Genomic DNA, 23,250 nt, shown 5'->3' with positions numbered 1-23,250 from the left:
TGGCTGTGGCCCTAAGCACTTTGTTTTCCAGTATTACCACCGGATACATAAATGCCACAGACACATAACTGGGTGTAACTCTGAATTTTGAAAAAGATAATATGGATATTTGAAAAAGATATGGATTAGTTGAAAAGATTTTTGAGTGAAAAAGATAGATTTGTTTTCAGAAAAGATTTTGAAAAGAGTTGGATTGAATTTGGAAAGATGGATTTTTAGAAATTAAGGATTTTAGAAATCAGGGTTCTTGACATGTTTATGTAAATAAAATCATGTATTGAATCATAAAATTTTAAATTAAAATGGAAATACGTGTGGGATAAATGGATTTGGCTCCTCCTTGTCTTCCTGGCATTTGAACGCCCAAACACTGCTTGTTTTGGGCGTTCAACGCCCAAATGCTGATCTCCTGGGCGTTCAGCGCCCAGTTGCTGCCATTACTGGCGTTCAACGCCCATTGGGTGCCTGTTTCTGGCGTTGAACACCCAGATTGCTGCCCTTACTGGCGTTCAGCGCCCAGTGGATGCCCATTTTTGGCGCTGAACGCCCAAAATGCCCCTTTACTGGCGTTTTCTTGCCATTGAGCTCCCTATCTCTGTTTTGTGTGCAGATTCCTTCTGTAACCCTGTAAACTTATACAATTGATTCTGTACCTTAGTGTCAGTGAACTTTGCACCAATGGCATGATCACTGGCATCACACATTAGCTCAAATGGTAATGTCCAGTCTGGTGCAGAAATAATTGGTGCTGTGACCAGCTTAGCTTTCAGTGTTTCAAACGCCTGCAGGCATGCTGTGTCAAACACAAATGGCGTGTCAACAGCTAGCAGATTGCTTAGAGGTTTTGCGATTTTTGAAAAATCCTTTATAAACCTCCTATAGAATCCTGCATGTCCTAGAAAGCATCTGATTGCCTTAACATTGGCAGGTGGTGGTAATTTTTCAATTACCTCTATTTTTGCTTGATCCACCTCTATTCTCGGTATCTCTCCCAGGCATCATAAAGAGATTTGTGATCTCCTTGTTTAAAGCCTTGGATGTCCAGCCTTAGCTGTGTCATCCTTTTTGGAGGAAAATACTGATTCAGGAATTTTTCTGTCAGCTGTTTCCATGTTCTTATGCTGGCCTTAGGTTGGTTATTTAACCACCTTTTAGCTTGATCTTTTACAGCAAATAGAAACAGTAATAGTCTGTAGACATCCTGATCTATTTTCTCATCATGTATTGTGTCAGCAATTTGTAAAAATTGTGCCAGAAACTCTGTAGGTTCTTCCTGTGGAAGACCGGAATACTGGCAACTTTGCTGCACCATGATAATGAGCTGAGGATTCAACTCAAAGCTAACGCAATTGAAAGCATGCCATTTCGAGTTCTGTAGCTCCAGAAAATCTACTTTGAGTGCAGGGAGGTCAGAATCCAACAGCATCAGCAGTCCTTTTTCAGCCTAAATCAGATTTTTGCTCAGTTCCTTCAATTTCAGCTAGAAAAATACCTGAAATTACAGAAAAACACACAACTCATAGTAAAGTCCAGAAATATGAATTTTTCCTAAAAACTAATAAAAATAGACTAAAAACTAACTAAAACATACTCAAAACTATATGAAATTATCCCCAAAAAGCGTATAAAATATCCGCTCATCAGTAATCAATGCACATCCTCCATCCTGTGATAGTTCTTGTAAGGATGAGTTCATTCCTCTCATTCAGTACAACAGTCATGCCTCCTTTCTTTGGAACCACATGGACAGTGATGCCTGCCATAGCTTCATAACCTCCTTTTGGACCACTTCTTTCATGACAGGATTCAATCTTCTTTGAGCTTGAATGGAGGGTTTAGCATCATCTTCTAGCAATATCTTATGCATGCATATGGAAGAGCTTATCCCTTTCAAATCGGCAAGCGTCCATCCTATAGCATCTTGGTGCTTTTGCAACACCATGATCAACTCTTCTTCTTAATCTTGAGTGAGGGTAGAATTGATGATTACTGGATAAGTTCTATCACTTCCCAAGTACGCATATTTGAGGGTAAGGGGCAGTGCCTTCAATTCCAGCTTTGGTGCTCCTTTTTCTTCTTTCTTTCCCTCTGGTGTATTTGGAATGGATGCTTCAGTTGATTGGACTTCTGTAGTTTCCATGTTTACTATGGAATCCTCCTTTGTTACCTTTTCAAGTTCTTCATCAAATGTTTCTTGCACCATAATTTCCACTGCATCCACCCTCATACACTCTCCTAGTGCTTCCTGTTGGTAGCTCATGGCCTTGAACACATTAAACACCAGTTTCTCATCATGTAGCCTAAGGGTAAGCTCGCCTTTTTGCACATCAATTATGGCTCCAGAAGTTGCTAAAAATGGCATCCCCAAAATTATTGAAGCCCTGGCTTCTTCCTCTATATCCAGCACTATAAAGTCTGCTGGGAAGATGAAATCTCCCACCTTCACCAACAAGTCTTCTACTATTCCATGAGGAAATTTGAAAGTTTGGTCTGCTAATTGGAGAGCCATCCTTGTTAGTTTGACTTCCTCAATCTTCATTCTTCTCTATTACGCAAGGAATTTGGAAGCTCCCTAGGTCCTTCAACTTCTGAGGTAGCTTGTGTTGGAGAATGGCGCTGCATTCCTCAGTTAATATCACTATTTCATCATTTTTCCAGCTCTTCTTCTTAGTCATTAGTTCCTTCAAGAACTTGGCATCAAGAGGCATTTGATCTAGTGCTTCAACAAAGGAGATATTGATTTGTAGCCTCTTGAAAACTTCCAAGAACCTGGAAAATTGGCTATCTTGTTCCTTCCTTTACAATCTCTGAGGATACGGTGCTTTGGGGATATATGGCCTTAGGACTTGTTCCTCTTCTGGTGGCTTGGGGTCCTGTTTTTGCACTTCTTTCTTGTCATTTTGGTTTTCATCTACCTCTCTTTCTTGACTTCTTTTTGAGGCCTCTTTCAGTTCTTTTCCACTCCTGAGTGTAATAGCGTTGCATTCCTCCCTTGAGTTTGTCAGAGTTGAACTGCAGGGGCTATGGCTAGGAGCTTTTTTGGAAAAATAGTCAATTTGTTTCTTAATTTTCTGGATGGAAACATCTTGGTTTTGCAAATTGGATCTTACCTCTTCCTTGAAATTTTTCATATCTTCAGACTCCCTACAAAGATTTCCAAGCATAGCTTCGATATTGGAGAATCTGTCATTAGATGGTAGGTTGGAAGTGGGTTGTTGAGCCTGATTGTTTTGGCTTTAATAGGGTGGTTGTGAATAAGTGTTTTGTGTGGTCTGATACGGTCTTTGGGTGGAGTATTGATGAGTGGAATTATTATAATGGTTTGGATTGTGAGGTCTTTGGTTTTGTTGGTTTCACCACCCAAAGTTTGGGTGGTTCTTTCAATTAGGGTTGCAAGTCTTGGAGTAAGGGTCATGCTCTTGTCTTGTAGAATTTCCAATGTAGTTGACTTCATCTTCCTCTGTGCTTGGCTCCTCTGGTGCTGATGGTTGGGTGTGGATTGCTGCTACTTGGCTTGCCTCCATCTTCTTTGTGAGATCTGCTAATTACTTGGCAATCATCTTGTTCTAAGCCAAAATTGCATCCATGTTGTTTAGCTCCATGACTCCCCTGTTGTTGCTTCTATCTGAGGCATAAAAATACTCATTATCAGCCACTATCTCTATAACATCAATAGCTTCTTTAATGGTCTTCTTCTTGTTAAGGGAACCTCCAGATGAGTGGTCTACAGCTTTCTTTGATTCATGATTCAGCCCTTCATAAAAGATATGAAGTTGCAACCACTCATTAAACATATCAGGGGACATTTCCTTGTCAAATCTTTGAATCTCTCCTAGGCCTCATAAATAGTCTCACCATCCTGCTGTCTGAATGTTTGAACCTCTGCTCTCAGCCTATTGACTCTTTGTGGAGGATAGAACCTTGCCAAGAATTTGTTAACCACATCTTTCCAAGTTGTGAGGCTCTCCTTTGGAAATGATTCTAGCCACTTGGATGCTTTATCCCCTAGAGAGAAAGGGAATAAAAGCAGCATGTAGGCATCAGGATGAACTCTATTTGATTTCACTGTGTCACAGATCCTTAGGAATATGGTGAGATGCTGATTAGGGTCTTCTTGGGCGCTTCCTCTAAAAGAACAATTATTTTGAACCAGTGTGATGAGCTGTGGCTTCAATTCGAAATTATTGGCATGGATGGTTAGCTTTTGAATGCTGCTACCACAGTTTCCTGGGTTTGGATTGATATAGGAACCTAAAACTCTCCTCTCATGTCCAGCAAGGTTGGCTGCACCTCCTTTGGCATGATTATTCAACTCTCCTTCATGATGGTTTTCCATATGATCCTCCATGGTTATATCCAAGTCTTCCTCCTCTTCCTCTGCACCAATAGCCCTTTTTCCTCTTGCTTCCCTCCTTAATCTCAGGAAGGGTCTTTTCGGTTCACTGTCAAAAGAGGTTGAAACCTCTCTTCTACCGGTCATACAAGTAACAAAACAAGCAGCAACCAGCAGGTGAAGATTTCACAATTAATGAAAAAGTATGGTTAGAGCAATTAAACAAATAGTTAGTGGGATTAGTGAGTTAGTTGAGTTGGAAAGAAGATGATTAATAGAAATTGACTGAAAACATAAAGGAAATAACAGTAAACAGCAAAATAAAGGAAAAATGCTCAATCTAGTTATTCTCTAATTTAGTAATTGTCAATACAAAACCAATCCCTGGCAATGGCGCTATAAACTTGATTCTCTCAAAAATTGTCTCTCAACAATTTCCTACTGGCAAGTGCACCGGATTGTCATCAAGTAAAAACTCACTGTAGAGTGAGGTCGAATCCCACAGGGATTGGTTGGTTGATCAACGTTAATTAGAGAATTGTTGTAGTTGAGCAAAATTGAAATTGAAATTGGGGTTGCAGAAAGTAAAATTGGCGGGAAACTTAAATTGCAAGAAATTAAATGACAGAAATTAAATTGCAAGAAATTAATTGACAGAAGCTTAAATTGCAAGAAATTAAATGGGAATGGGGGTTTAGCATGAAATTAAAGAAGCATAATATAAAAGAATGGGTAGATCAGAGATGGGAAAGCTCATTGGGGTCAGGAGATGTTATAATTCTCCGGATCAAATTCATTTTCATCTCTTCCACAATCAATGCATTCATTGATCCCCTTGGCAATCTTAGGTGATTAGATCCCAATTCCTTGGCAATCTAATCCCTCTAAGCATGAACAATTTCCCAATTCCTTTATTTAAGTGCTCATGGGAAGAGATGAAGTATGGTCACTGATTATACCACACATATTCATAGATCAAAGTATTGGTAGGATTACATGTCACAATATCCATCCAAACCCCAATCTAATCCAATGTGAGAAAGCAATTCTAGCATGATCTCCTCATTCTTCTTCCAAGGTTCAAAGGAGATCCAATTATGGATAACTTCTTTCCCAAGACAACTATCCAATTGGATGAAGAACGAAAGCTTTCTAGTAAAATCAAGAGAAAAGAAAGAAGAAGAATAATGAAAACTAATATTGATCCATTGAATTACACAGAGCTCCCTAACCCAATGAAAGGGGTTTAGTTTTTCATAGCTCTCAAAATGGAAAATGGAATTGAAAGATACATTGCAGAATTGAAAGAATTCCAGAAAATTAAAATGAGCAGTCTTAGTATCTCTCTGCCAGCTAAAATGTTTTTAACTAACTTAAATTCTATGCTATTTATACACTTTCTTCCATTGATCTTCAATCTCTCAATCGGACTTTTGGCCTTGAGTGAATTGGGTTGAAGTTTCTCCAATTGGTTTCCCTTGCTGTTGAGAAGAGATCTGTTGGAATTGTAAAGTTCTGATGCTCACGTTGGAGTCCACGTTTGAGGGCCAACATTGAATTCAAACACCTCTTTGAAAATTTAGTTCTGCTTGCTGTCATTGGCGTTTGACTCAACGTTGGAGTGCCAATGTTCTTCTACCCACGCGTATACGTGCTTTGCGTATTTGAGCCCTTGGGGTCAGAATACGCATCCATGCATGCGCGTACGCTACGGGTGCGCGTGGATGCAAAGATCCCAATTTCCAATTTTAAAAGCTTTTAGAAGAACGTTGGCCTCAGCATTGGACTGGCAACGTTCCCTCCAATGTTAGCCAATCCACGCATGCGCGTGGTGTACACGTGCGCGTGGTGTACGCGTGCGTGTGGATTCTCAAAAGTTAAGCTCGCGCGTACGTGCTATAGAAGCGTTCGCGTCGTTGTGCTTTTTCAAATTCAGGATTTTGAGATCAAGATCGCGCACATTGGCTACCAACGTTTGAGGCAGCATTGTTGGTCCAACGTTACCCATCCACGCGTACGCGTCACCTATGCGTGCGCGTGGATTGTCAGAATTTCCAACCCACGTGTGCGTGTGCAGCACGCGTGCGCGTCGCTACAGATTTTTCAAATCTCCAGAAAGCACATTTTATCACAACGTTGGGGGTAACTGACGTTAGGATTTTTGCCAGTAAAGAATGTCATAAAAACAGTTGCGTTGTAGATATAGCCTCTAAACCGACAAAAATCCCTTCGTACAAACGTTTTGGGTGTCACAAGTAACAAACCCCTTTAAAATTTGTTAACCGAGTATTCAAAGCTCGGGTCGTCTTCTCAATGAACTGCGAGGACGTATGTTCTTATTATTGGCTATAAAGGTTGTAATCGGGGTTTAGAAGATGAGAATCAAGTAATTTAAATGACAAGTAAAGTAAATGGCAATTAAAATAAATAAATACTGTAAAGCAGACTTTTGGCAAGGTAAAAGAAGTTGGAGGTCCAACGTAGTTATCTCTCTCAACTATAATGAAAGTTGAATCTAAACTCCACTTGGTCAACCTTTACTAGGGCAAAGGAAAGTCAAGGGACTAATTAAATTGACCTTTGTATCCTATTTATTTCCTAAGAAAAGGTTGGGATTACTTAAGTTCAGCTCAATTAGCAAGATAACGATTATCAATTATGTTGAGTTTAATAACTGTTGAGTTACTGAATTCTTAACCAAGACCAAAAGGGTAAAAAGTAAAATTGCTGGAATAATAAAAATGTCCTTAGATGGGAAGCAATGGTAACTTAAATCAAAGAGAACAATCATAAACTGAAAATACCTCAATTATCATTAATTCAAATAACAGTATGTAACATGGAAAAGTTCATAGATTCAATTATAAAGGTAAATAGCCAACTCAGATACTAAAATAAATAAATAAAGTAAAAGGGAAGTTTAAAGCAAAGAAATATAAAACCTGGATTGAGAGTCACTCTTAAAGCGAGAAGAAATCCTAAATCCTAAGAGAGAGATCGGAGAAGATCTCCCTCTCAACTAAATCTAAATCATTGAAAAATAAAATATGCGAGCTCTCTTTGAATGGGTGCGTTCCCACACTTTATAATCTCTGGTCTATGTTGTCTGTACTTGGATCTGGGCCAAAAAGGGCTTCAGAAATCGCTGGGGGCGTATTCTGTAAATTCTGATACGTGGCCTCTGTCGCGCGTCCGCGTGGGTCATGCAGTCGCGTCATTCGGAGCTTTTCCTTGCCACGCGGTCGCATCAGTCACGCGTCCGCGTCGTATGCGTTCTGCTTATGTCGCGGTCGCGTCAGTCATGCGGCCGCGTCCCTGCATCTTCGCTTCTGGCATGCGATCGCGTCGTCCATGCGATTGTGTGAATACCAGTTTCCTTCAAAGCTCCATTTTGCTTTCTCCTTCCATTTTTGTATGTTTCCTTTTCCATCCTTTAAGTCATTCTACCTTAGAAAATCTGAAACTACTCAACACGTTAATCACGGCATCGAATGGAAATGAAGGTAATTAAAATAATTAATTTTTTTTAATGCTTAGAAAAACATGTTTTTCACAATATGACATAATAAGGAAGTGAAAGTAAAACCATGCATTTAATATGAATAAGTAGGTGGAGGATTGAATAAATCACTCAAATTAAGCACAAAAGAACTCATGAAACATGGGTTTATCAACCTCCCCACACTTAAACACTAGCATGTCCTCATGCTAAACCCAAGGTAAATAATTAAGGTTAAAGTGATGGAACGTCATGCAATGCAACCTAATTTAAATGCAACTACCTAAATGAATGATGCATCATGCAACTCTAAATTATTCACTCATATATAAAGCTTACATGTAGTCAAGTTAGTTCATATTCTCAAGGAGTCATGTATATGTATAGCCAACCCTTAAATAATGAAGCATTTCAGCAAATGAGATGGGAAAGAAAATATTGTACAAACTTGCAAAACAATTAGTAAATTAAGTACAGATATATGTTGATGAGTTATTGAACCCTCACTGGATTTTGTGTTTACCCTCTAGTCACTCAGTGTTTACTGGGTTTATTCACTCTACTTTTCTTTTTATTCTTACTTTCTATAGCTTTGTTTTTCGTCTAACCAATCAACAATTATAAAATATAGTCATACCAAAAAGTCATGAGGTCTTTAATTAAGGTTGTAATGGGGCCAAGGTAAAGGCAAGGATATATGTATAAGGTTAAGTGATCTAATAAGTGAATCCTTAATTAGACTAAGATCTCACCTAACATACATATCTAGTAAAACAAAACTTCTTTACCTAATTTCCCATATTTCCCCACTTGTTACATGCTCATGTTTCAAATTTTATTTTTATCCCATGTGTATTGTTGCATTAGGGGGGGTTCTTTTGTATCCCCTTTTATTAAATGCTGAAGAATAACTCTCTTTTTTTTTTTTTGAACACTGTAATTGAATCATTTTGGTTTCTCATGAGCATGCTTCCCAAATTTATTTTATTTCTTTTAACTCTTCTACCCTTTTATTTCTATCATCCATGTTCCCAATAGGTTTCCCACATTTTACTCTATTTATAATTTTCTATCTTAAGCTAACCAAGGATTCACTTGGGGTTTTATTTTGTTTTTCCGCTTAAGGCTAGTAGTGTGGCTAAATAGAATAAAAGGGATTTTAAAGGCTCAAGGGGTCTGACAAGGGTGATGTGAAAGGTAGGTTATTTTGGGGTAAGTGAGCTAAAATCAAATGATGGCCTCAATCATTCTTTTGGTATGTATCTATTCTATATTCTATAATTGGACATATAGGTTAAAGCAAAGTAAAGAACATCAGAATAAAAAGAAGCGAAACACATAGGAATGAAGTTATAGTTTGAATGCAACCATACAATTAAGCTCAAGACTCACAGGCTGTGTGTTCTCTAACTCAAGCATCATATATCATTCATATATGTTATGCAGGTTTAGTTAAAAATTCCCATTATTCTTATAAAAAATTATTTAGGGTAGCTTTTAAAGTTTTAATGTTCCTCCTTGATGAAATGTTGTCAGCTTAACTACATCATGTAATGCTATATACAAGGTTTATGGATTTAAATCTGATATGTTCAATTTCCTAGCTTACTTCCTTATTATATTTTTCAATTTAAACTATACTATCTTATGCTGAAAAGGGTAAACTATACTAATTAATCCACTAATAAATCAGAATTGCAAACTAAACTAAATAACTAAAAATATGAACTAAAGATGCAATATGCAAAAATAGAGTAAAAATACATAAAAGCAATGTATAAGTACTCAGAAAATAACAGTAAAAAGAAAAATACAGAAAAATATTCAAAATAAAAGAAAAAGTATGTAGTGGTTCACCAAAATAAACGCCAAAGATGGCGACCTCCCCACACTTAAAATGAAGCATCGTCCCTGATGCTCAATCAAGCCGGGTGTGAAGGGGTGTCATCACTGGTAGGGATGGCAGCTGGAGGCTCTGTGGTGGTGGTGGGCTGAGGGTCTGGCTGCTGTAGAGGTGGGGCTGACTGGATCGGGATCTCCGGATCTGCAGCCTCTATCTGGGGCATAACCTCCTGATGCGGGGCAGCCTGCTCTGTGGCTGCCTGCTGATGGGTCTCCTCCTGGAAATGAGTCTCCTCCTTGTGCCCATCCTCCTCCTCCTCTGATGGCTCAGATGGTGTGTCGGGCTCAGAGGGGATGTCATTGGATCGTATCATCAGCTTCAGGTGCTCATAGCGTCGCTTGTTGCGACGCTCTAATCTCTCATACCTGCACCGGTTATGGCGCTCCATCTGATCAAGCTGTCAGAATAGGCGGTGCACGAGGTGGTATACGGGCTCAGAGGCAGGTGAAGGTGCAGTGGTAGCAGCAGGAGCAGCAGTGGCAGCTGTGGATGAAGAGGGTCCAGCAGACGGTGGGGCTGGCTCATCGGTAGCAGTGAAGGGTGGTGGTCTGTAGCCCAAAGCTAAGAAGTTCCTGCTGTGAGGAATGATCTTCCTGCAATTCGCCGCTGGTGGTCTCTCATCGGCATCCTCCCATGGCACGTCAGCTCGACGGCCCAGCTGTGTAACTAGATACGGAAAAGGGAGGGTGCCTCGGACGTGGACCCTGGCCATAAAATGCCGGATAAAGCGTGGCAGATAAAGGTCCTTCCCCTCCATCACACACCAAAGGAGGTTGATCACAGCAGCCGGGATCTCCGTCTCGTGAGTACTCGGCATCACATAATTACTCAAGATCTGATGCCATAACCGAGCCTCATCATTTAAGTACGCTCTCTTGATCCCTCGAGGCATGGTGGTGTCCTGACCCATTTCCCAAGGAACTGTCGGGTGGAGAGCTATCCGTGCCTTCACGGCATCCCAATCAAATTGCATCTGACGCATGTCCTCCTCAGCCTTTGAATAACCATCAGGCTGATCGGACTTGGCTGGGAGCTGGAGAATGTCCTCTAAGGCCTTCTCAGTGACCAGAATTTGTTTTCCTCTCAGGTTTACTGCATCTAGGGTGGTGAGGTAGTAGTTGCAGTAGAATTTCCAGACCCAAGATGCGTTGACCTCTGTCAGTGTTCTATCCAGAAAGAACCAGCCCCTTTGCTTGATTTGCTCAGTGGTGTACTGCTGGAGTGCTTCTGGAATCTTCAGAGTTTGCTCCAGGTATAGATTTCTGGAGTTTGCAAAAGCCGGGTACTTCAGCTCACAGTACCGGTTTGCAAATTTTATAGGATCATTTACAGGGAGCAGTTGGTCAGCTTTTTTCTGCTGTGTGAAGTTCTTCTCCCGCCATGAAGAATCGTGCATGAGGGCAATGATGGACTGGGAGGAATCTCCTCGCTTGCGCTTGCCAGTAGCCTTGCCTTTTCCTTTCTTTTGTGAGGCAGACATCCTGAAAAATAGAAAACCAGGATATGGATAAAAATAGTAAAGCAAATAGGCAATTAAACAAAGGAAACTCAAAGCGGCAAAGGAGAAATAAAATAAGGAAAATAAGTATAGGAAATGTGATTGAATTTATGTTAAATGGAAAAAAAAAATAATCAATATGCCATGGTTAGAAAGTTAGAGGAAAGTGAAAATAAACAGAAAAGAGATCAAAAGGGTTAGTATGGTTAGAATTTGAAGAAGAAATTAGTAAATTAAAATTAGTGAGTTAGTAAAGTGCGTGTTAAAGTAAGTGGCATAGAAAAAAATTCCATATAACAAGGATTCACAGGTAAGAATAGAAGTACTCATAATCGAACAAGGAAAAAGGGTGATGCTGATTCGAATAGAAATAAAGAAAGCAAAAATTGGAATAAGTGAATCACAAATGCAGTTTATGAACCAAAAAACCAAAGAGGATAAGAAAGTCTGCCATAGCATTCATGAAACGGTTTGGGTAAAGCAGAGTAAAACAGAGTTCAGAAATGCCAAACCAAAACATGAATGAAAACAATTTACAAAAAATTTGGGCAGCATTCCGGCTAAAATTGGATTGTCCCGAAAAATAAACAGCAATCATAGCAGTGCATATGAATTAAAAACTTGCTGTAGTTACCTATAATTAATAGAAACAGGAAAATTCAGAGTAACAAGCAGCAAATGCAAGAAATCACAGCATATGAACGAGGTCACAGGAATAGCAGAATTGCAGTTATGATAAAACAGAAATAGGAACAGTGCAAGTAAACAGACCTAGATCCACTAACCACAGCCTAAGCTACCTAACAACCTAAAAATCCACTACAGCATGCATATCTATCTATCCTAAGTATGAACAAAAACGGAAAAAAAATACAAAAAAATGACGAACGGATAAAAGGGAGTGTGTGTTGTGGAACCTGGAAAGTGAAAGAAGCAGAACGGTTGGGTGATGGCGGTGGTGGTGTCCGGCGCGGTGGCGGGGCACGGCGGTGCGTTGGCGGCTGAGGGGGAATGGGGATAGGGTCTTAGGGTTAGTGATAGAGGAAGGGAGGGGGGGTTGCGGGTGGCGGAGGGGGGCGCGACTGGATGGCCGGCGGTGGTGGGTGGTGTGACGCGATCGCATGGGGCATGCGGTTGCGTCGTGCACCCCCTTTTTTTTTTATACATGCATGAAAAATGCAGAATGCAATGATTAACATGAATGCTATGCATGATTCCAGGTTTAATAAATTATAATGAAAAAGGAAAAAATGAAAGCAATTAACAAGAGATAAATTGAAAAAGAAGCGACCATACCATTGGAGGAGTATCCTGTTATGGCGGCTTATGTTTAAATTCGTCTAAAAATCTCCACCAGTGCTTGAAATACCAATAGCCTCCGGGGTCCCAAACCAAGCATGCAAAGCTTCTGAGCAGCTCCAAACAGATTTTCAGGCTCCCGGGACGACGAATGTCAGGATAGAGTCCAGGATTCCAAGCCTTGCTTTTAAATCCGCCTCCGTCTTGATCTACATGTTTCCATTTGGGCGGTTTAAAAAGTAGAATCTCACCTTGGTGACCAAACGTTTTCCGTGATCCATGCAATTGAGCATGATACCAATCCATATACTTCGAGGTGAAGTGTGGAACCTTATTGAACCTTGTGCACCAGCTCTGAGTACGAGCCATTTCCCTCTTACTCTTAAAGCCGCAGAGAGCTCTAAGCTGGCCATCTATTTCAAGCAAACCATATTCAAGTGAATAAGTAAAGTTATAAGTTAAGGATTGTACCCACTTGAAGCTTGTATTAGGTGGTAATGGCCTTGGGATAGGTGTTTTTGGTGGTTCTGCAAGTTCTATTTCCTTGTGCTCTTCTGTGAATTCCTCCACTTCTTTGCAAAGATCTTCAATTGTATCTATGTCCTGGTCAAAGTCTTCTGTGTCTTCCTCATCACTTGAGTCACAGATTGGAGGTTGAGAGAAATCTACCTCTGCATCATCTTCATATTCACTTGGGGAAGATTCTTCGATCTCAGAGAATTCACTTGCGGATGCAAGTTTATCACTAAGAGAGCTAGACTTGTGACTATCACTATCGAGGGAATTTATTTCTTGGATTATTCCGTCTGATTCTTCATAAACGACTTGCCTTGGAGAAATATCCTCCTTAGCATCAACTGTAGTCTCCTTGACAGCGTATTCCTCAATTCTGGATTCCCATGGAGGTTCAGCATCTCCTAGATCTTCAACCAACTCTTCTTCTTGAGCGATGACAGCTTCTTCTACTTGTTCTAGTACGAATTCATTCTCTATCTTGTCCATTGGAGTTTCTGGTATCTCTTTTATACTACGCTCTTCGTTAGACTGTTCACATGGGGCTGTGGCTGATCGTTGTGTATTTGAGCGCCTAGAAACCCATTGAATTATCGCTTGCTCTAGTTGTTGAATGGTTGTTTGAAATTTATTTACTGTTTCCGTTAGGTGAACCTCTGCTTCTCGGGTTGCTGGACTTGGGCATGACACAAAGGAAAGTGGTGGTGATTGGGAGCGATTGGATTGGCACTGGGGTAAGGAAGGATCATATGGTGGCGAATGGTGAAGAGAAGCTTGTGAGTGTGGTGGTTCGAGGTTATATTGAAAGGATGGTTTACATGCACGGGGTGGGGCTTATTGGTAGTTACAAGGTTTTCCACCATACCTTTCAGCTGGGTATGCATTGTAGAATGGTCTTTGTCCAGGATATCTCGGAGGGTGTTGCTGCCAAAAGGGTTGATTAGATCGTCTTGGTTCCATCCATCCTTGATTGGTCTGACCTTGATGTGCGTTCCTGCTGTAACTTCTATTTCCTTTAACAATATTAGAACCAAACTAAAAGTGAGAGGGGTGAGAGTTCATGGTAGGAAATAAAAATAAACAGGAAAAAACAAAAATAAATAAACAAGCAAAAGAAAATATATTTACAATAACCAATAATAAGGCACACGTTAGCAGTTCCCCGGCAACGGCGCCATTTTGACGTTAGGATTTTTGCCAGTAAAGAATGTCATAAAAACAGTCTCGTTGTAGATATAGCCTCTAAACCGACAAAAATCCCTTCGTACAAACGTTTTGGGTGTCACAAGTAACAAACCCCTTTAAAAATTGTTAACCGAGTATTCAAACCTCGGGTCGTCTTCTCAAGGAACTGCGAGGAGGTATGTTCTTATTATTGGCTATAAAGGTTGTAATCGGGGTTTAGAAGATAAGAAGCAAGTAATTTAAATGACAAGTAAAGTAAATGGCAATTAAAATAAATAAATACTGTAAAGCAGACTTTTGGCAAGGTAAGAGAAGTTGGAGGTCCAACGTAGTTATCTCTCTCAATTATAATGAAAGTTGAATCTAAACTCCACTTGGTCAACCTTTACTAGGGCAAAGGAAAGTCAAGGGACTAATTAAATTGACCTTTGAATCCTATTTATTTCCTAAGAAAAGGTTATGATTACTTAAGTTCAGCTCAATTAGCAAGATAAAGATTATCAATTATGTTGAGTTTAATAACTGTTGAGTTACTGAATTCTTAACCAGGACCAAAAGGGGAAAAAGTAAAATTGCTGGAATAATAAAAATGTCCTTAGATGGGAAGCAATGGTAACTTAAATCAAAGAGAACAATCATAAACTGAAAATACCTCAATTATCATTAATTCAAATAACAGTCTGTAACATGGAAGAGTTCATAGATTCAATTATAAAGGTAAATAGCCAACTCAGATACTGAAATAAATAAATAAATTAAAAAGGAAGTTTAAAGCAAAGAAATATAAAACCTGGATTGAGAGTCACTCTTAAAGCGTGAAAAAATCCTAAATCCTAAGAGAGAGAGGAGAAGATCTCCCTCTCAACTAAATCTAAATCATTGAAAAATAAAATATGCGAGCTCTCTTTGAATGGGTGCGTTCCCACACTTTATAATCTCTGGTCTATGCTGTCTGTACTTGGATCTGGGCCAAAAAGGGCTTCAGAAATCGCTGGGGGCGTATTCTGTAAATTCTGATACGTGGCCTCTGTCACGCGTCTGCATGGGTCACGCGGTCGCGTCATTCGGAGCTTTTCCTTGCCACGCGTCCGCGTCAGTCACGTGTCCGCGTCATATGCGTTCTGCTTATGTCGCGCGGTCGCGTCAGTCATGCGGCCGCGTCGCTGCATCTTCGCTTCTGGCATGCGATCGCGTCGTCCATGCGATCGCGTGAATACCAGTTTCCTTCAAAGCTCCGTTTTGCTTTCTCCTTCCATTTTTGTATGTTTCCTTTTCCATCCTTTAAGTTATTCTACCTTAGAAAATCTGAAACTACTCAACACACTAATCACGGCATCGAATGGAAATGAAGGTAATTAAAATAATTAATTTTTTTTAAAGCTTAGAAAAACATGTTTTTCACAATATGACATAATAAGGAAGGGAAAGTAAAACCATGTAGTTAATATGAATAAGTAGGTGGAGGATTGAATAAATCACTCAAATTAAGCACAAAAGAACTCATGAAATATGGGTTTATCAGTAACCTTGGCTTGCCAACGTTCTCTCTAACGTGGGCACCAGAAAATTATGCAAAATCTTTCTCTGCTTTCCATGCTCTTTCTTCAACTTCCTCCCATGCTTTCCTTCACCTGTCATCGACCAATACATGCATCAAAGCCTTGCTAAGGTCATGAGAATTCTCATCATTCTTAGTACATAAGTAATCATAGCACAATTCTCATGAAATTGCATCAAATTAACCATGATTGAATGAATCTAGGCATACATGAATTTCTAACCCAATTGCTTACTTTTGGCTTAAGAAAGTGTATAAAACTTATTAAAAACAAAGAAAAAGGCTAGTGAAACTAGCCTAAGATGCCCTGGCATCAGGTCTTTGCCAGTACAGCAAAAACGTAGGAAGCTCGGTCCAGAAAGGTCTCAAGCTATAGAGGAGCAGGTACAGTTATTGTTGGAGGCAGGGTTCATAAGAGTGGTAAAGTACCCATTATGGCTAGCCAATGTGGTGTTGGTCAAAAAGTCAAATGGGAAGTGGCGGATGTGCACCGATTACACCGACCTCAACAAAGCCTGCCAAAAGGATCCTTACCCACTCCCGAACATTGACACACTAGTCGACGCTTCATCAGGCTATCAGTATCTCTCCTTCATGGACGCTTACTCGGGATACAATCAAATCCCAATGTATCAACCCAACCAGGAGAAAACATCATTCTTAACTCTAAAGACAAATTACTGCTACATAGTCATGCCATTTGGACTCAAAAACGCAGGAGCTACATACCAAAGATTGATAACAAAGTCTTTGCCGACCACATTGAAAATCAAATTGAGGTTTATGTAGATGACATGCTGGTAAAAACACAAAGTGAGGAATCATTGTTGTCCGACCTCAATAAAGTGTTCGACACCATAAGGAAGCATGGTATGCAACTTAACCCTGCAAAGTGCATGCTCACCCAAAGAGGAATCGACGCAAACCCCGACAAGTGCCAGGCCATACTCCGCATGAAAAGTCTGACCTGTATCAAATAGGTCAAGCAGAATGTGAACAAGCCTTCCTAGTTGGATCAGCCTTACGATCTCTCCCCTTCTATGTAACATTAAGGAAGGGACAGAGGTTTGAGTGGACCCCAGAATGTGAACAAGCCTTCCAAGATTTCAAGAAATTTATGGGGCAACCACCCGTCCTTACTCGACCTCGGGAAGGCGAAGAGCTCATACTATACCTCGCCGTAGGAAGTCAGGCAATAGCATTAACACTAGTCAGAAAAGACGAAAGTGGGCAACAACCCATCTAATTCTTCAGTAAGGCTTTACAAGGGGCTGAACTGAACTATCAAAAGATAGAAAAATTCACCTACGCCCTCATACTCACTTCTCGACAACTCTGACTATACTTTCAAGCTCACACCATCAGAGTGCGGACCAACCATCCCATAAAGGGGATCTTACAGAAAACAGACTTAGCTGGAAGAATCCTACAATGGGTAGTTGAGTTATCCGAATTCGACCTCAAGTATGAAGTCCAGACAACTATCAAATTTCAATACTTGGCCGACTTCATCGCAGAGTACACTGACACCCCGGGTACCACCACAGAGTGGAGCCTTTATGTGGATGGCTCCTCGAATAAAACCGGGAGTGGTGCAGGCATCTTTTTAGAAAGTGATCAGGGAAACCAAATCGAGCTCTCATTAAAGTTTGAGTTTCCCGCTTCAAATAATCAGGATGAGTACGAAGTCCTACTGGCTGGTTTGAAGCTGGATAGGGAGGTAGGAGCTCAAAACCTCACCATTTTCAGTGATTCACAGATAGTTACCTCATAGATAGAAGGGAGCTACCAGGCCAAGGATCCCACCATGAGGAAGTACCTAGACAAGACTAGAGAACAACTCAGATAATTCATGGGACATGAGATCCGACATATACCCAGAGAATAAAATGCCTGAGCTGACGCACTTTTGAAACTAGCCAGCACCAAACCAGGGGGCAGTAATAGAAGCCTCATCCAAGAAACACTCCAAAGTCCATCGACCTTGGAGAAAAAAAAAAGATCCTAACCATGGTTCTAGCCATATTAGGACAGGATCAAGGATGGATGACACCCATAATTAACTACCTCAAGTCGGAAACGCATCGCGTGCCCCACGCGTCCGTGTCGTTTTCCAATCTTGGCCATTCACGCGATTGCGTCCACCACGCGAACGTGTCACCCTGAAATTTGGCAACAATGAGTTTCGAACAGAGAGTTATGCGAGCGCGAGGCTGCCCTCGCGCCACTAGCACCGATCATGTCACGCGTCCGCGTGAACGATGCGTCCGCGTCGGTTCATCTAAGCGCCATTCGCGCGAACGCGTACCCCACACGTCCGCGTCGCTTGCGCCGCACAACTTATCCAAATCTGCCAATATATCTTATCTTTTTCTTCCCCAAATCCTACTTTTTCTTTTTCCCTCTTCTTTCTTCCCCCCCATTTTTTCTTCCTTCTTCCTTCTTTCTCACTTTCTACTTTCTCTCTCTCACCACCATTATCAAGGTTTTTCTTTTCTTCTTCCCTCCTTACTTTTCTGTTCTTCTTCTTATTTGTATGTTTTCTTTTCATTTCTTTTCTTTTTTTCTTTTTACTTTTGTTATCCATGTTTTCTTTTTCTTTTTTTTTTCTTTTAATTGGTGTTGGAAATTTATTTTGGGTCATTATTTCTTATGATTTGCTTGGGGATTGTTAAGGAATTGTTTGACAATTATATATTAATTTTATAGGGTTACTTGCATGTTCAATTTAATACTTTCAATAGCTTATTTGCCATGCATGCTATGTGTTTGTGAAAACGCCCGTATGGCATTGTGCACTATTTTTAGATTTCTTTTAATCTACTACTCTAAATGCTTGCTTTTCACAAAACACTTTTTTTTATATTTCATTAATTTAATATAATTGTTATTACAGAGAGATTGTTAGTTTGACAGACTTGGTAATCTAACTTGGACTTTGAATACTTGATTTATGCTACTCATGCCTTTGCCGGCATGCCAATAAACACCTTGCATTTAACTGTCTTCATATGCACTTGCTATATTTTCATTGATAATTTTTCACATGTAGTCATGACCATGTGTTAACATCATTCGTTTTAATGTGCATTGATTACCACCTTTTCCGTTCTCTTCCTTGCTCTAACCCTTGAATTCTTAACATCCTTATTCTTTCCCTTTCATGATGGCCACCAAGAAAGGAAAAGAGAAAGCTACTCCCAAACCACCAGCAAGGAGAGGAACAAAAAGAGCATTAGTGGCAGAGCCCTCTTCAACTGCAGTTAAGCCCTCAACAAAATAAATTAAGAGGATTATCAAGGTCGATGAAAAAGAGAAAGCCTTCCCAGCTAAGGACACTGCGTGATTTCCCAACCGCTACTGTGAGCAGATGTTCCCCATCCTGGCAACAAGGAATTACAACAACGAATACCTGCTTATCCTTCCGACCCGTATTGCTGAATTTGTTGAGCCGCGAATCGAACACAGACACTGGGGATTCCTACAAAGACAGCCACGACAGGTTAATCTCTCATGGGTAGTCGAGTTCTACTCTAATTTTCACTTGCCAACCCTGCAGTCTGTCTATGTCTGTCAGAAGTAAATCCCATTACAGAAGAGGCCATTCAACGAGCTTTGGATCTTCCCCTACTCCAGAAGGACTGGACGCATTCCAAGAGGCCGCACTCAAGCGCCAGATGTACCAATTTGACTGGGATGCTATTCTCAGAGTTATCGCACAACTTGGCAGTAGATGGATTTATGGATACCATCGTTCCCGACCTAAGGGAATATCGGCTTCCGTACTTACCTTGGAGGCTCGCGTAAGGGCACAGATTATGTCCCACTACGTCTTTCCGAGCACTCATGAGTCCTCCTTCACTGCAGACATGGCCGTTCTACTATGGTGCATCCTCACAGACCAGCCTCTACACCTACCAAGACACATCTGGAATGCCATGGGATACGTACAAATTGCGGGCAACCTACCTTTTCCCACCTTAGTTTCAGAACTTGTCGCATCAGCTGGAGTCTCCTACAAAGCTGGGGACACCAAAGCCATGCTTCCACGGGATGATCAGTACGTCCCTAACGGGAAATATCTCAGGCCACCAACAGCCACTACCAGCCAATCCACAGAACAAGCTGCAGACATTCCCCCTTCCACACCACAAGCACCTTCAATAAGTCTGCTGCTTCATCAAATACTGGAGAGGTTGGACCGGCAAGAATAGAAAGTGAAGCTACGAGAGCGCCGCAACCAGCGCCGATTCAAATACATCAAGGAGCTACTCATAGGCAACCACAGGCCTGACAAGGACCTAGACACCCCGGACTCCACTTCATTTACCAGCACAGGGAGACATGATGGTCCCAACTGTGGAGATACTGGTACCAGCCCCCTTTTGTTCCTGACAGATGGCACTGAGGACAGTGCAAAGCCTTAAGTGTGGAGAGGTCGGTCAGTGCCTGACTTTCGGAGGTAATTTCTCTTCCTTAACACCAATAAAATAGTTAGTTTTTCAATTTTTTTGTTTTAGAATATGATAGATTGCATAGTAATAGGTTAATTGCATGCATGTTCTACTTGATTGAAAGGATAATAAGTTTCTCCTAAGACCTGAATCTTTCACTAATTTAAATCAAAACCCTTATGTTAAAATTGTTTGAAGTTGTAATTGGAACATGGTTTTTGAGCTAAAGAACACACAACCTATGAGACTTTGAGCCTAAATACATGGTTACATTATTTAACCATAACTATTTTTTTCTTGTGTGTTTATTTCTCTATGATTGTAATTTGAATTTTGTTTTATCCTATATGTCCATTATTTAGTGTATTTACATGCTTGCATATGATTGAGGCCATTATTTATTTAGCTCACTTATCCCAAATAAGCCTACCCTTTTAATTACCTTTGTTAGCCACTTTGAGCCGTTTTAATCCCATTTGTTCTACATTTTACCATATTACTAGCCTTAAGCAGAAAAATAATTAAATATTCCAATTGAATCTTTGGTTAGCTTAAGATAGAAATTGTGTGTTAATTGAGTTTGGGAAGATTGTAGGAATAAAGGTTAATAAAGGAATGTGTCATGATAAGATAATTGGAATTTGGGTACCTACTCATGTGAAACTGTAAAAGAAAATTGAAAATCTATGTGCATTGATAAGCTATGTTTATTTTTATGTTCAAAAAAAATTTTTAATATTTTAGTAAATAAGGGGACAAAATTACCCCAACGATAAGTTAAAGTTCAACAATCAATGCACATGTGATAAAATTAAAATAAAGGTTGATGCATGAGTATGGAATGTGAAAAGGAAATTCTGGTTAGCTAGGTATGAAATTTAAAGTTATATAGAATATACATATATGATCAGGTGAAAGCTTGGGTTAATTAAAGATTCAATTATAAGCTCACTTAGCCATATATACCCTTACCTTTACCTTAGCCCCATTACAACCTTGAAAAGACCTCATGATGTTTGCATTGATACGTTAAATGTTGTTGATTGGTTAGGTGAAGAACAAAAATTAGAAAGCATGATTAGAGAAGGATATAGTGATTACCCTATACACTAGAGAGATTAGAGTGCACACACACCATCAGTGAGGGTTCAATGCTCAACTCCATGTCCCCTGCTTTCACAAGCTGTCTTCTTACAAATTTACTTACTTTTACTGTATGATTTAAACTGGTGGAATCTGCTCTATGTTCTGTCTTAGAGAACTTATTTATTTTAATCAGATAGACAAAATCATATAGTTGCATTCATGTATATAGGTTGCATTGCATTGCATGAGTCTTAAATACCTCTATTCATTCATTTTTACCTCCTCCAACTAAGCATGAGGACATGCTAATGTTTAAGTGTGGGAAGGTTGATAAACCATTATTTTATGATTAAAATTATGTTTAATTGAGTGGTTTTATCAAGTCTTTCACCCATTTATTCATATGATTTGCATGTATACACAATTCCTTCCTAAAATTGTTCTATGATTGAAAACTTGCTTCCTAAAGATCTTTTAATTGAATATTTTTTTATTCTCCTTCATACCATTCGATGCCGTGATTTGTGTGTTAAGTGTTTCAGGCTTCATAGGGCAGGAATGGCTTAGAGAATGGAGAAGAAGCTTGCAAAGATGGAAGGAACACAAGAAATTGAGGAGATGACCAGCGAGAAGTGACGCAGGCGCATGGCTCACGCGACCGAGCGAAGTAGAGGAAATTGCAGTGACGCGCTCGCGTGCAAGACGCGAACACGTGGATTGGAAGCTGCACGAGTGACGCGAATGCGTGGACGACACGCACGCGTGGCACGAAAAACGCTTAGTGATGCGAATGCGTGGACGACGCGGTCGCGTGGCGTGAGCGATATGCAGAATTTACAGAAGTTGCTGGCGTGAATTCTGGGCCGCATTCTAACCCAGTTTTCAGCCCAGAAACGTAGATTAGAGCCAAGGAACATGCAGAGACAGAGGACGACATTCATTCCGCATAATTTTTAGTTTTAGATCTGATTTTACTCATCCTCTAGGTTTTCTCGCTACACATTCATAGTTCTTACGATTTTGTTTTTATTGCTTTTTGGATTGGGATATCGAGAAGAGTTGTTACCTCCGCAAGACTTCATCTCTCTAGTTTGTTTTCTCTACTTTTTACTTACTCTTCCATATCCTTAATTTGTCCAGAGTACAATTGGATTATTTTTAGAATTATTTAACACAAAGCCTATTTTTATTTTTTTAATTATTCTCTTTGATTATTGTTTATCATGTCTCTTTTTATTTTCCCTATTTATTTTGTGAAGTCTATATTTATGATAATGGAGTAGTCCCCTTGATTGGGAGTTGATTAAAAGGAGAATCTTGAGTTGGAATACTCAAGAGTTCAATTGTAATTGGTTCGTTGTTGGTGGCTTGTTAGTCACTAACTCTAATCCTTCCCAAGGGAGAGGATTAGGACTTGTGAATAGAAGTTGGCTTTTAACTTGACTTTCCTTCATTCGTTGAGGGTTAACTAAGTGGAACAACTACTAATTATTAATTAATCTTGAAAAAATTCCAACAAGAATAGAACTTCCGATTAACCTTCTCCCGGTCAAGATTTTTATTTAAATTACATAAATTCTCTGAATTAATTTCCTGTTTATCAAACTCAAAACCATTTTGGAAAAACCTCTGATTAATGAAATAGCACATCTTTCTGCAACTTGTTGGGAGACAACCTGGGACTCATACTCCCAGTATTCTAATTCTAATTTTGTGACAACTCTTTTCTAAATTGACAAGTGGATTTTTGCTGGTTCAGAGCTGTACTTGCAACGTCATTTTTCTTAATAATTCTTAATCTGCCAATTTCAGCCACGTCACACAGTATTCGCACAATTCTCGGGTTTTTGGCTTGGGGGTGTAATTTCTCAATCCACGGGTACGCGTACATGGCGCGTCCGTGTGGGTAGGCGAAAATGCTT

Source organism: Arachis ipaensis, chromosome B06 (assembly GCF_000816755.2).
Source record: "Arachis ipaensis cultivar K30076 chromosome B06, Araip1.1, whole genome shotgun sequence".
Lineage (NCBI taxonomy): Eukaryota > Viridiplantae > Streptophyta > Magnoliopsida > Fabales > Fabaceae > Arachis > Arachis ipaensis.
Note: the sequence above shows the minus strand (reverse complement) of the source record.